This window comes from Panthera leo, chromosome F3, assembly GCF_018350215.1.
Source record: "Panthera leo isolate Ple1 chromosome F3, P.leo_Ple1_pat1.1, whole genome shotgun sequence".
Taxonomy (NCBI): domain Eukaryota; kingdom Metazoa; phylum Chordata; class Mammalia; order Carnivora; family Felidae; genus Panthera; species Panthera leo.
In genome coordinates this window covers 67242658-67257446 of record NC_056696.1, presented here as the reverse complement: position 1 = coordinate 67257446, position 14789 = coordinate 67242658, and the positions used below count along the sequence as shown (strand labels likewise).

General features: G+C 63.7%; 1 protein-coding gene across 1 annotated transcript in view; it reads right to left on the bottom strand.

Annotated features, from left to right (window-relative positions):
* The window catches only part of MEF2D (myocyte enhancer factor 2D), a 31216-nt gene extending 16750 nt beyond the window's left edge, over positions 1–14466 (bottom strand). The window contains exon 1 of the mRNA XM_042924658.1: positions 14088–14466. The gene's annotated coding sequence lies outside the window, so the exon portion shown is untranslated. The remainder of the gene's footprint in view (positions 1–14087) is intronic.
* Positions 14467–14789: the final 323 nt, after the last annotated feature.

Sequence of the window (14789 nt, the reverse complement as noted above, 5' to 3'; positions counted from 1 at the left end):
CCATCCTTCTCCAGCCCAGCCTCAAAGACAGTTTCTGCTCTGTCCTGAGACCTTCAGGAAACAGCTAGAGGGGTCCTGTACCCCTCTCTCGCCCCAGAGATGGATCCCAGAACCTCTTCCTCTCTTCCTTGCCCTCAAGGTGCTCCACGGGCCCTGGGCCTCCTACTGCCCCCCTTCTTGCCCCCCTTGGACAACACCCACACGGCCCAGGGGGCCCAACAGACACCCCATTCTTTGCCTCTGACGCCCATCTCAGCCAAAGCCCCACCTCAAAGGCCCCTGCCCAAGGGTTACAGCTAGGCTGCTTCCCCGTGCGACCCCGAGGCTGTGTCTTCCGGAGCCGGTGATCTGGGCTTGGCAAGAGGGTGGGGAGGGAACGCGGAGGACAAGGGGGCGAAGACGACGGCTTTTTCAACTGGATTCTGGGGCCTGGCCATGAAAACCCCAGTCTAGACTGGTTAATGCTGTCACTGCTACACTTCTGTGGCTCAGAGCACCCACCTTCCCTCCAACACCCCTGTTCCCATCTCCCTCTCACCACCTTTTGTGCGTAAGCAGGTTCTCGCGGAGACGTGGCCTCTATCAGCTTATGGCCAATTCTGCCTCCTCCTCCAAGTGGAGAGAGAACCCTGTGTTTGCTCTCACGACCCCCTGCAGCCTGACCTTGTTCCCGTGGTCCTCGGGGCGCCCTGTTCCTTCCCTTCTAGCGCTCGTCACGACCGTCCGTTAGTTCCAAGTCTGAGCTTCCGTTTCATGCCTGGCTCCCAAGTTGCTGGGGCTTCGTGAGGGCAGGACCCACATCTGCCCTTTCCACTACTCCACCCCTGGAAGGAGCAGCTCAGGAAACGTCTGCTGAAAGGGCAGACTGTGTCACTGCCGGGACCCTGTGAGAAGTGCTCCTCATGGTCTAACTTCGGTCAGTCCTATTGCGGGACCAGCTCCTTTCCCTCTGTCCTCCGTGGGGGCGGAACCCCTCTTCCCCCAACCGCCCCGAACTCGTCCATTTGGATACCATCTACCCTCCAACCACGCCGGCCTCTCCAGGCCTCAACTCTCCCGGCCCTCCGGCTGGTGCAGAGGGTGAGACTCTAAAGTCTTCTAAGAAGCAGCCCTGAGCACATGGATGGGGTTGCTTAGGCAACTGTCGCCTGGCAACCAGCTCCCTGGCTGATCTCCTACACCACCCCCCCACCCCCGCTTCATGCTGGGGGAGCTGGGATGTGAGAGGGATCAGGGCTGAGAAGACAGGGAAGCCAGAGACCCCCTGAGCGTCCTCCGGCACAGGGGAGTCAGGGATGAACACACCAGGCTCCATCCATCCCCGGTCTCTGCCAAGGGACCCCAAGCACCTCTATAACCAACCGCCCATGTCCCCAGGGCCCCGTGCCCACTGCCGCCCCTACCTCTGTGCCAACAACACCTGCCAGAGCACGAGATGCCCCTGAATCGGCAGTCCTTCCTCCTATCTAACCAGGAGCCCTCCTACAGAGCAGGCTGTCTGTAATAATGTCTCTCCCCTTCCATCCTTTCTATCCCTTCTATGCTGCCGCAGTCTGAAAGCCCTGGGGCGAGGAGAGGAACTGGGCACACACTTTGGAAGAAGGGCGCTGGGGCCCGGGTGGGCACAAAGGACCCTATACAGACCCTTCCCGAGGTACGGAGACCCATCCTGTCCTGCTTCCCTCCTACTCAATTAGGAAGAGCCTAATGAACACCTGGACCTCCTTAATGAGCCCTCTGCCTGATTACCTCACCAACTGCCAGGAGCCAGAGGCCTGGGCATCTGTTCTCCAGATGTGTACCTTTTCTCCCTGGCCCGGCCTGCCCCCATTCCTCTTCTCCTCTCTGGCCTCCTCCTCTACGAAGCCCTCCCACACCTGGCTTTTGGCTGTTTCTCCTGGAGCCCAGAGCTTGAGGGGGCTTAGCAAGACGCCAAGGAGACAAGGGGTTGGCCAGGATGGCTTTCGGGCTCCAGCGGCCCCAGGGCCCGCCTGACCTCAGGCCACAGCTAGGACTCCTCAGGCTGGCAGCATCTGGGTCACCAAAAGCAGCCCTTGGAAGGCTCCGGCCGCTGCTGCTTCTGCTTCTCCCACTCGAGGCAGTGCTGGCAGGACCGAGCTGGGCAGGGTGGGCCTCCTGGGGGTGGGGAGCGAGGATGGAAAGAGCAGAGGGGGAGGATGGCAGCTGGGCTGATCCCTGGGGAGACAGGCACAGACCCACCTTCTTTGGGGAAGGGTGGCTGCAGAGAAGCCTTAGCAAATGGAGAACAGAGAGGGACGCAGGGCAGGAGCTCATCTGACAACACCCCAGACAAGAAGGAGGGGCTAAGGGAACCAGAGATGGTAGGAAATCCAGAAGGACCCCACAGACAGACATGTGTCCAGGCCCAAGCCGGGATCCAGACCCAATGGGAAGCCAGAGGGTTGTATCTACATGCAAACGAGGTGCGAACAATATGCAAAACGCACCCCAAAGGGGGTCTCAGTCTGGAAGGGGCAAGGGAGAAAAAACAGGCCCCTGCCTCCCCCAATTTAACACCTCTTGGTACCTGAGCAATGTTCAAACCATTCTCGGGTTTCAGAATGATGCTATCTCAGTTCCTGTGTGAGGGTGGCCTGGGGCCAGTGGGGAGAGTTGCGGGGAGTGGTCAGGGCAGCTGTGGCAGGGCTGGCCTTCCTGGGGAGCCCAGAAGTACCTTCCAGCAGACAGCCTCCAGCCCCTCTCCTGCCTCCTCGCGTCCCCCATAGCCTCCCGCCCACATCTGCCTGCCCTTGGCCCCTATCTGCCTCCAGAGCTGCCGTACCGGTGCAGGTCAAAACGGAGCAGAGGCCCAGAGAGGCTGAGCGAGCGGCCTCCCATCACAGAGCACTGGGCTTCGCACGGCAAGGAAGGCAGCTCTCATTAGGCAGGCCCTCCAACCCTTCCTCCCAGGCTGCTCCAGGCTGCAGGCTGTGGACTGGAAGGGAAGGCAGGAGGCGCTGGAGACAGCTGTCATCCCTCCTCCCGCCCCTTCCCCGTGGCTGGGCTGCAGGGCATGAAATAAGCAGCAGGCGCTGGGGGAGGGGGTGACAATCCAATCCACCTGTCACCCCCACAGTCAGGCGGCCTCAAGCAGCCTGCTCACTAACGAGGGAGGAGGCGTGGGTGAGGCAGACACAGAGGGGGGTGGGAGAAGGGGACAGACACACAGATGCGAAAAAAGAGGCAGAGAGGCCAAGAGGAAGGCCAAGTGTGGGGCAGAGGCAGGAGGCAGCGACAGGCCAGAGGGCCAGAGGACGGAGGGCGAGGCTGGAGCCCAGACTCAGAGAAGCGGGCAGACAACAGAAGCAGGCTCAACAGCGCCCCGGAGCTGCGCTGGGTGCGTGGGCACGAGGGGATGGGCCGCCAGGCCTGCCCTCCGAATACTTGCAGTCCAGCCAAGAGACAGGCCAGGGAAGGGCAGGTCCCACCCAGGGCAAGGGCAGGGCGAGGCAAGCAGGCCCTAGGGGCCTGGACTGGGCCCAGACCCCGCTGGGATGGGGCATCTGGGCTCCTGAGGGCGGGCAGGCCTCCACGGCGGGCAGAGGTGAACACGAGGCCCAGGAGCCCTGTGGGTCCCCCTGGGTGCCATCTCTGTTCCCACCCCAACCTGGAGCTTACAGCCCTCCTGGCCACCCTCTTGGCCCTGCAGCCCTCTTCCCCCCAAGCAGGGACATGTGGAAGTGCCCTCTGGAAGGTACGGTGGGCAGGTGAGCCCAGTGACGGCCCCAAACAGCGAGAGGGTGCAGGGGCTCGGGGCCCCTGGGGGACACACAGGGAGCCCTCCTCCGCAAACTCCAAAGTTGCCAGCAGCGGGGGGCAGTGCCCAGTTCTCACGCCCCCAGCCGGCTCCCCTACCGCTCCCCTGCTCCTCTCTGGTGTCCCTCTCCGGTCCCGCCCCTCCCCCAGCCAGGGCAGCCTCTTCGTCCAACCCAGGGCTCCAGCGTCTGCTTTCAAAGGCACAGGCGATGCCCGTCCAGTCCCTAGCCTCCTCCCCTCAAAGTTCTGTTTGGCAGGCTCGATTCCCAAACCCCGGGTTCCCACCATCTTCCCCTCCCTCGGGATCTCCCCTCCCCCAGCCCGGCAGCCTCAGGGTTGGGCAGGGGCTATTTTTAGCCTGGGCACTGAGCTAATTTTAACTCACCGACAGGGACCTGGGGGCGGGCTGGCAGGCTGGGGGGAGGGGGAGCAGCGGTCCGGGAAAGCTGGACCCCGGGCACGGGTGGTCTCGGGTCCTAGGCGCCCCAGGAGGGCAAGTGGAGGCAGGCTCTGCAGCTCGGGCCAAAGGGACAGGAATGGACTCGCCAGAGGAGCACCGACCGGAGTGGCCGCTCCCCGGGCGCCCTCCCCGCGGCTTGCGCTGGACACCTCTCCCGCGCCCCACCCCAGGCTTTCCCTCTGGGCAAATCTCCCGGGATGGGGTCATCCTGTTCTCTGCCCAGGAGATGCCTCTCCAGTGAGGGTCCGTCTCCCGAGCCTCCTCCGCTGCTCCCCCCAGCCTGTCCTTCCTGTAGTCTAGCTCCCATCCTTCCTGCGGCAGCTGTCGGTGTCCAGCTCCCACACAGGCAGCGGCCAGCCCACCCCCCAGGCTCCAGCACCGCCCACCGCAGCTCTGGCCTTCCCCGGAGGCCTCTGGGCTGGCTCCGAGGACCCAGTTCCTCACCAGTTTCTGGAGCCACCCAGTCTGATCTCAGGAAGAAGTTGGGGGTCACAGGAGACTGAATCTTAGCAGAACAGGGGTGGGTGCGGTTGGGCAATCAACAGCCCAGGGAGGCGTGGGGTCTCTGGACACAGGGATTCTGGATGCCTGGGTTCTAGTCCCTGCTCTGACCCTAAATCGCAGCGTGACCTTGAAGAAGTCACCGCCCCCTCCAGGCTTTACACCGCTGGCCAGTACAATGGGTGGGTGGCAGGGACTAGGCACCTGAGTGCCCTTCCAGCCAGGACATTTGGTTCCCGTGCCCTTTGGAGAGGCCCAAAAGGGAGGTCGGAGTGGCTTATTCCATGGGGAGGTAACAGAAGAGATGGCCCGGTTGGGTCCACTGTCCTCCAGCTTAGAGGGAAGGACAGCGTAGAGGCCAGAAGAGAGTAGGGATGGGGCTGATAAAGGGGGAAGGTGTTTTCTGAACAGTCATCCTCACAACAGATGGCGAGGGTCGATGGAGGCCCAGGGTCAGCCAGGGCGGGTACGAGGAGGGCACGCCAGGAGGGGACACCAGGGCCCTGGCAGCCGAGAGTCAGCTACCGCACTGCCCAAGCACACCTGGAATGCCTATCGGACCCAGGGCTTGGGGTCCTACTGCTGATTACTAAGTAATGACTGGCCCAAGGTCACGGTCATGGTCATAAGTGGGGTCAGTTCTGGAACCCGAGCCTGAGCCTTGCTTCACACTCTACCGGGCGGACTGATCAGGAATGACTCACTACCACTCATTTGCATGAGGATTTGCATAGTGTCTCTGACCTTATTCCATCTGGGCTCAACTTCCCATTCCAGGAACTGCCCCCCCGCCCCCCCCCGCCCCCAGCATCCCTAGGCACTTCGGATGGCGTTCCTGGTACCTCAGACCTCCAGTGCCATCTTTCTCCTCCAGAAGGCACTCCTGGATTGATCAATAATCCTGGTGGTCCTGTCTAAGTTCTCAGGCAACAGGGCCCCCCACTTGTGCCCAGGTGCCTGTCCAGGTGAGGACAAGGGAGCAGGTGTAGTGAAGAGTGAGGGCTGCAGCAGGAGAGACTCGGGCAGTGAAGCGTGCCCGCCGCACGGCTGCCCGGGGCTCCCCAGGAGAAAAGCCCTGCCCCACGGCTGAGCACCAAGGCCCCAAGGCTGGGGCAGCAGAAGGATGCGGCGGGCTGTCCTTTACTTCCGCCCCTGTCCTTATTTCTAAAATCCATTTCCAACACTCCAAACGAGAGGGGGCGGCCCAGCGCAGCAGGCAAGACAGATGCAAAGCTACCGAGAGGACTTCCCAGGGCTGAAGTTTTGGCCTCAAAATAGTCTCTGGGGCTCAAGTTTGCTTTGTTAGAAGTCACCCAGGGGCACCTGGGTGGCTCAGTCGGTTAAACGTCTGGCTTTGGCTCGGGTCATGGTCTTACAGTTCATGGGTTTGAGCCCCACACTGTGCTCTGCACGGACAGCACTGAGCCTGCTTGGGACTCTCTCTCTCTCCCTCCCTCTCTCTGCCCTTCCCCACCTGTGTTCTCTCTCTCTCTCTCTCTCTCTCTCTCCTGCTCACTCGCTCAAAATAAATAAGCTTAAAAAAAAAAGTCATCCAGCCAAGCACGGGCAGTGGGTAAACGTACAGGAGAGCATGGGGACCTAGTACACCACTCCAACCGATGGGCACCCCAGGGCCACCGGTCCCCTGCCTGCCCTGAGGAGGTCGGACAAGCTGACCTCTGCCTGTCCAGTTACAGTGTCGACGCTTCCAGCCCTGCCCTCTGAAACACGGGAAGCCCAGCAGTGGCCTCCTATCCTGGGCCAGTCCTTCCTGCTATCTAACCTCCTTCCCTCCCACAGTGGCCGATCCTTCCACTGGAACCTAAAGCCGCTCCAGTCGCCTAGAGGAGAGTGGTGGACAAGGGCCCCTGGCCAGATGAAGCGGTTGGGACGGTTAGTGTGTCACCTTCCACCTCCCCACCCAACTTCCCTCTGGGGTCTCAGGAGACAGAAGTGAAAGTGGCAGCTGGGGCCTTGGGGGCGGGTCAGCTTGGGAGCCGTTGGGTGAGCATAACGCCACCGGTGCCGTGTCTGGGCCGCCTGCCATAGCAAACGGGTGGGCTGATGGTTAGACCAGGGGAGGGACTTCCCGTGGAAATGAGGGCATGGGGTAACTATGGACTGGAGGCCCCCGACCAAAGGGAGAGCAGGCTAAAAAGGAAACAATGGAGGAAAGCGAGCGGTGGACGGTCTCGGAAGGGCAGTCTCTTCCAGGGCGGCGCCTGGTCCCTTGTTTAAAGCGGTTAGATCTTTCCTTCCCAACCACAGGGCAGGGGCCCGGCTGAAGAAGACGGAGGGGGTCTGGGCCCTGACTGCCAGAACCCGGGGGCCAGAAGAGAGGAAGAGAAGGCCCGAGGCCTGGGCCCTCCCTCACACCGGGTGGGACCCATGCTGATGACGGGCGAGGTGGGGGGTCAGAATGTGACCGTCCACCCACAGTCACAGTACACACCGGGCCGAAAGAGGCCAATCCAATCAGAGAAGGCAAATCCTCCTAGAGACATCATGACCTCAGGGAGCCACAGGGGATTTAAAGGGGCCGCTCAGGGCGGCGGCTGGGTCTCCTCCGGACTGGAAGGACAGTCCTCTAAGCCCCTGGCAGGGGAGGGCGGGCAGTGCGGCTGCGTGGGCCTGCTGAGGCGGCCAGCCAGGCAGCTCTTACAGGATTAGCTTGCTGCTTTCAGGAAAGGTGCCAGGTGGGGCTAAGATGCCCAGCCAGATGGAGGGGGCCCGGCGGGTGGAGGGGGGTACCTCCACACAGCTATGCAAACACTTGACCCCACATTCAAGTCGCACCCCTCCTGCTACCCCGCATCCCGCCCTCGCGTGAAGGTTCTGGGCAAAGACCCTCTGCTCGCCGGCCGGGACCCCTGGCTGTCGACCAGCTTTCTCTGCCTGTGATCTGGTGCAATCCTTCCTCTGAGCGGGGGGAAGTCCGGCCAGTTGTCCACTCTCAACCCTTCTGCCACACTTTACCACTGGGACCCACCCCCACCCAGGGGGCAGAGGGGTTCCTACCCTCCCCTGCCGGCCAGCCCCTCACCCCTTCCCCCACCCCGGGCTGACAGGTGGGAGAAACAAGAGGGAACAGCTGGGCCAGGACACCTGTCTCCACCCAGTCAGTCCGGGCCCCACAGGCCTGCCATGGGGGGGTGCACCGGGGAGTCAGCAAAGGCGGGGTGGGGGGGCGCAACTGTGCTGGCTGGAGGAAAGGGGCTCAAAGGTCAAGAAGAGATGTGAGGGGGGAGGCCAAAGTCCCCCCCACCCTGTTCAAAATCAGCCCTTCCTCCTGGTCCACCCCAACCGTGACCCTTCACCAAACGCAGAACACAGACACGCTTTAAAGGAGAAAACTCGAGGTTTGAGGTCATCAGCTCCATTCTCTAGGCCTCCAGGTTACTTGATTGTCTGCAGCCTGGACCAGGAAGTCTCCAGAAAGGAGACAGACCCCTCTTCTCCCCCCCGACCCCCACCGACTGTTTCCTCTTGAGGTTGGGGATGAGCTCTCTTACGCCGTATTCTCCCAAACCCGAACCCCAAGTATCTGCTGGGAGGGGGCGGGGCGGGGGGCAATCCTGAGGACTGAGGGAGCATGCGGCCAGAGGGATCTGCTCGGACTCACGGCGAGGTGGAGGTGGAGGGGCCGGTTCCGAGGCAGGGAGGCAGCTGGCTGGGGAGGCAGGGCTCCGCTCAGTGTCCCCAGCCCATCCCAGAGTCAGACTGAGCCCTAGGCCCGGAGGCCCCCGCAGGGCCCCCTCAGTACCTCCCACACAACCAAGCCCCTGCCAGGACACCGCCTGCCCCCACCCTGTCTTCAGGGCGGCCGCCCAGGGCCGGCAGGTCCAGGCCAGGCTGCAACTGGGGTCCAGAAGAAAAGAGGCACACCGTCTAAGCCCCCGCTCTCCGGACCGCCTCGCGTCTCCCCGCGGAAGTCAACTCAGAGCCGGGCAGGGACAGGCCCCCCGGTCAGCAGGTCAGCGGTGCAGCGGAGCGACAGAGGTGGGCCCACCGCACCTCCCTCCCCCTGGGGGTTCTAGCAACCCCTCCCAGGGCACAGGCCCCACCAGCCAGGCCTCCCGCCTTCCCACAAGCCAGAGCTCTGGCCCGGCCCGCCTTCCCGCACTGGTGTCTCGCTGTGCCCAGCTCGAGGGGGCACAAGCAGGGGGTCACTGGGGCCTGCCCTCACACTCCTTGCCTGGGGCCCTCCTCCCGTGGCACTCCATCGGGGGACAACACCTCCTCAGGGAACCGAAGCAACATGTCCCTCAGTGTGCCACCAAACGCACCTCTGACCTCTGCCAGGGAGTCCTTCCACTCGTCCTCTTCCTCCTCCCAGGCCTCCCCGGGTCCCCGGCTACATGGCCCCGGCTGCAGGGCAGGACCCTTCCCTTCGCCTCAGACAAGACCCCTGACACTTGCCAACTGGGAAGAGGGGCCTGTGAGGTCTCCCTACTCCAGCTGGATCGAGTGATGTGGAGACAGGGGTGGAGCAGACGAGCCCCGAAGCAAGTGGCTTCAACCTCCAACTCAGCTCCCCAACTGGGAAGAAGTCGTGCAGACAAACGCAAGTCTCCGTGTCACCATGCCCAGCACAGAGCTTGGCACACAGGGACACGACAAATGGAAGTTTCCTTCCTCCAGTCCCCAGGGATCTCAAAACTTTCAGTTTTAGGTCTCCAAAGTATACTGGAAAGTAGAGCAAAGGGGTACTGCCGACGGTGAAGTTCCCTTGACCAGAGGACAAGAACGCCTCCTTTTCTATATGCTTCCCTGGTCTGCCCAACTCCTAGGGGAGTGGCCGGAGCACCCGGCCAGGGGCACCAAGCCAAGGTCAGTGACCAGGCCTAGAGCCCGGAGCCTCCCGGGAGGCTGACTTTAAATGAGTAAATATGGTCCCGCCTGGGTGTGGCCAGCAACAGGCCAAGCTCTGGACAAGTCCCTCCCTTCACAGCCTGCAGCAGAGGGAGACAGCCCAGACAGCAGGCACTTCCCATCCCTGCAAAGGCTGTTGGGGTCCCGCGCAGAGTCCGTGAACACGTCCTCAGGTCTCCACGCCAACCAGGACCAGCCAGAAGCATAGCTAGGCTCCCAGGAATGGGGGGGGGGGGGGCGGGGGGGGGTTGCGGCCACAGCCTCAGGAAAAGGAAAAATCAGACGCAAAGGGGCTTGGGGACCAGCCAGGCTGAGGATCTACCCCCACGATGCCTGAGGACTCAGACGCCACCCTGCTCATCAGAGTGAGTGGGGAGGGTGACAGGGACCACAGCCAGAGCAGGACTCCCGGGTGCTCTGATCCCAAGGCTAGTGACACTCCTGGATCCCTGGAGGGCTGACTTACCCCAGGGCACAGGTCAGCATGAGGGGCAGAGGCGGTGCGAGCCAGGGCCTCGGGGAGGGGCACGTGGGGATGCTGCAGGGGTGGTGACAGAGGTCAGCCAGGGGGGCTGCCCAGCTGTGGTCTAACCTCCGTGCCTCCTGCTCCGGTCAGCCCTCCCTCTTGCACGTTCTCGCCCCTCGTCCCCCACCCGTCCTGGGCCTCCGAGCCTTTAATCATCTTTCCATTTGCTGCCCTCCCCCGCCCCCCTCGGACCGGCAGCGGCTCCGTGGGTGTCCACACGCTCGTGTGCGCGCGTGTGTACTTGCACACCTTCATGCGTGTGCACCACTGAACTCTGGGGACGTGCCAGGTGCGTCTGGGCACAGCAGTCTGTAGGGGACCCTCCTTCCCCAGCACCCCTGCCGGGGGGAAGGGGCCGAAAGACTCCAGGACAAACTCTCCTCGGCTTCAGGCAGGGGAGCAGGAGAGAAAATGAATACCCCGTCCTCACAAGGCCGCCGTGCGAGGCCTTCCAGCAGAGCCGCCTAGAACCGCCCGAGAAGCAAGTGCTTGGAGATCCCCGTCTCTCCCAGGCCAGGCTAGAGCCACCTCTGTGCCCTGAGCCAGCTCCGCCCACGGGTCCCTCCCCGCATGCTGCCGGGGTGGACAGGCCGGGCAGCATCAGCCACAGCACGGCCAGGTGTCCTGCGTCCCGCGCACAGCGGCTAGCGCCTCACACCTCCCCCTCCCGCCATGAGTAAGCCACCAAACTGGGACAGAAGGACGGTCGGTTGGCCGGACTCCGGCCCCATGACTGGCTCATAAAAGCCACCAGCAATTACAGTGATGCTGAGGCTCTGCCGGCTCGCCACCTCCTCCTCCTCCTCCTCCCTGTAAAAAGGGAGACAATTGCCTCAGACCAGGTGGCCTCAGAGAGCCCGGAGAGTCCCAGCCGTGGTCCCCAGGGATGGGGAGAACCCACCACCACCACCGTACCACAAGACCCAGGATCTGGCCCTCGACGGCGACTCCAGGCCCACGTCCGATCCTCACGTCCGCCACGGAAACTGAACGGACGCCAGCTACGACCCGTGCCCCGGAGGTCGGGCCTCCACGACCCACCCCCCATCAGCTCCCCTTCTCTGGTAAGGCCACGGCCGCCCGCACTAGAAGGGCAGAGAAACGGGGGCCTTGGCTCCAAAGGCAAGTAGGGAAATGCCGGCCCCACCCGTCTGTCCCTGCCTCCTCTTGCTCCCACACAGGCAGAGAAGGGGCTGGCAAGGTGTCCCGCACGGGGCCCACCCACGCCAGGCCAGCGTGAGCGCCGAGATTCCGGACGCAGTGCCAGCCTCGGGAAGGCTGATGAAGGTGGGCACAAGTGCAGGCCCAGGTGGCCAGGAGAAGGTCAGCAAGATGAGCGGAGGACCAGGCCTCTCTGGGGGCACGAGGGCTCAGGATGCTCAGAGACACCTTCCCAGGGCAGGCTCAGAGGAGGAACAGTGGGAAGGGTTAGGTCACAATCAGTGAGGGTCTAACCTCAGGCTTCCTCTCCCCGGGACCCCTAAGGGGCCAGTGGGCCTCCCCCCACCCCGCCTCCTTGCTCTGATACTCTAGACCCCACCTAAGTGTATCCTCCACGCACCCCCCCCCCCCAGCACACACCTCCCAGGAAAGACCAGGGAAGATTAAAAAAAAAAAAAAAAAAAAACCTGCTGGAGAAAGATTATATAACAGCAGCCAGAAAGACTATCATATCTCCCAGCCTGTGAGAAGAGCCAGGAGCCAGGGCAGAGCTGGGAAGCCCAGGCCCCTCCAGCCCCGAAGCAGAAGGGACAGAGTGGGGTGGGCAATGGGCAGTAACAGCCACCCTTCTAAATCCCCCACCACTCTGCTCCAGCCAATGGGTCCAGGGCACAGAAGCCCCGGAGGAACCTCTCACGCCCATCCCCCAACACAAGGGTTATGATGCTCTCTGACCGGGTCCCACTTCTTCCCTTGGACCAGGGTTCCAAGAGCAAGAATTGTGGCTTCCTTCTTATGGCCTCTCCCTACTACGAAGCCATGCCTGAAACAGCGCAGTGAGACTGAAGCTCTGACACAGACTTGCTGTGTGATCTCAGGCAAAAGGCTCAACCTCTCTGGTCTCAGAGGAGTGTGAGTGAAAACTCTTCTTTTTCCAGGGAAACCAGAGACCCCTCCCTTACAAATCTATACACACGAATACACACACACACAAGCACATACAGAGTAGGTGGGGGGTGGGGGAGAGACAACAAAGAGAATATGACCACTGACACCTAAGGGTCCAAACGCCTGTGCTAGGACAAAGTGGGAAAGAGCCACACATCAGCTCTAGTGTCCCCCCAGTCACCCCACATAAACGGGTCCTCAGCCACCCTCACGCTGATCCCACCCCGCCCCCACCTCCTGCCCAACACACTGGGAAACCACAGGAAGGAAATTCATTCCCAGGCAGGCCGTGGGAGCTGGGACAGCCAGGCTAAGTCCTGGGGCGGGTGTGACCCAGCGGCCACAGGCGGGCTGGACAGCTGTGAACACTGACATGTGCCTTTTCAATGCTCTCCTTGGCTACCAGGACCTCCCTGTCCGGGGTTTGAGGACAAGTGGGAGGCGGACAGCTCCCTAACTTCAATACACCCAATCTCCAGCTGGCCTGGGCTCCCCTCCTACTTTGAGGCCAGAGCAGCCCAAGGTCACCGCCCCAGACGGCAAACTTCCCATAGTCCAGGCTGGCCCCCGAATTGCCTAGGAGACCCGCGGAGGGGCTAAGGGAGGGGGGGAGGGCCACCCCCCAAACCAAAGAAACCAGGCCAACTGGGAACCCTCACAAAGGGGACTGGGCACAGGGAAGGGGGACACAGGATCCACCCACTGTACCCTCCCCCAACCCACCAACAATGCACCGTTTAGGAGGAGGTACAGAGAGCCTCCCACTCGGAAGGACAAACCCGAGGTAACCCAGTCGTGGTGCAAAGTGTGCCCCCAACCGGGACCCTCCCCGCACAGGGACAGACCTCCGGAGGCTGCTGAGAGGTCGGCTGGAATCACGAAGAAGGAGCCTTCTGCTCATCCCCCTAAGACCCCAACCTGACAGGAGGGGGCTGGCGTGGGCGCGAGACACAAGATGCATCCCAGTCTCCTTTGGCCCTCCCTCCCCGGAAGCCCCCCAAACTCTCCGTCGACCCCCACTCCCAGACCAGTCCAGCCTGCCATTGGTGGAGAGAGGGACTGGAGAACTCGTGCCCAGATGTTGAACAGCTGCAAACTTCTGGCCAGGGTTTCTCCGACTGGGGCTGCTGCCGAACCAGATCAGGGGTCTCGGAACGGGGGCAGGAGGTCCCCGGGAAGGGTCGAGCGTGCCCACGCCCGCGGCGGCCCCGCGTCCCAACTCCACAGGCACCCGGCAAACCCGGGCCCCGGACACACACACACTCACACACCCCAACCCACCACCCCGGTGTCATCTGAACGACGTCCCCCCTCCCTCCCCCGCTTCCCAAACAGCTGCGGCTCCCCCCGCCCCCACCCTCCCGCCGCCCTCCCAGGCCCCCTTCTGCACCATTTCGGGCCAAGGAGGAGTGAACAGGCGGCGCGAGGAGGGAGAGGGAGGGAGGGCCGCCTGTTAAAATGTCAGTCGCTCCCGGCTGTCACCGGAGACCCCCTCTGAGGATGGCGCCCCTTCGGCAGACCACTCGGAGGCCGTCGTAACCCCGGACACCCGCAGCCGGGCGCGTCCCCAAGCGCGGGTCCCCACCCCGACCCCGACGCGCAGGGGAATGAGCCCCCTGCACTTGTCCCCCGGCCGCGTCCCCCACACAAACAAGCAGCCCCCCACGTAGTCTCCCACCGGCGCCGCCCGGAAACAGCCAGCTCCGCGAGTTCCTCCCACCCGGGGGCCACCCCATCCCACCCCTCAGGGGGACGGTCCCGACCACCCTCCACCCCAAACCCAGGACGGGGTGGGGGAGGGGGCCTCTTAAAGCGGCAGGCGCATTATTTTCCCCTACTCACCGGCCCCGCTGGGGGAAGGGGGTGTCACGGCTGGGACGGGTGGCCCTCGCCCCCGGTCCGGGGGATCTTCAACACCGGGCAGCCGCAGCTCCGGGCGGGGGGAATAACAAATGAGGCCGGCGTCCGCGCGGGCCCTGGGCGGCGCCGGGGGGCCTGGGCCCCCGCCGGGGGCGCGGGGGCGGACAGGCGCGCGGCGGGCAGGGGGAACCGGGGCCGAGCGCCCGAGCCGCCTCGGCGTTGTTGATATTTTGCTTCCTTCCTCCTTTCGGGCTCCAAAGGTAACTCCTCCAGCCCCCGGGAGTCGAGGCCGACGTAGGCACAGCTCAGCCTAGCTTGAGGGGTGGGGCCCGGGGCTGACGGGCAGGCAGGGGGGCCAATGGGAGGAGCCCGCGGCGGCGGGGCGGGGCCGGAGGGGGCGGATCTGGCCGCGGCCCCGCCTCGCGCCTCCCGTGGCCGGCCGGGCGGGCCGGGCGCCCCACCCACCGCCCTCCAGGCTAGGCTGCGGCGCCGGGAGCGGCGGATCCCTCCGCCGGCCGCGAGGGGAGGGGAGGGGTGGCGAGGCGAGGCGAGGCGAGGCGAGGCGAAGGGAGGGATGGGGAGGGGGCCGGGCTGGCGGCGCGGGGAGGCGAGGCTAGCCGATCGCTGAGGGCCGGCCGGCGCGGGGCGCCCCTCGGCGCTGCTGCCCCCGTGCGCTTGCCGCGG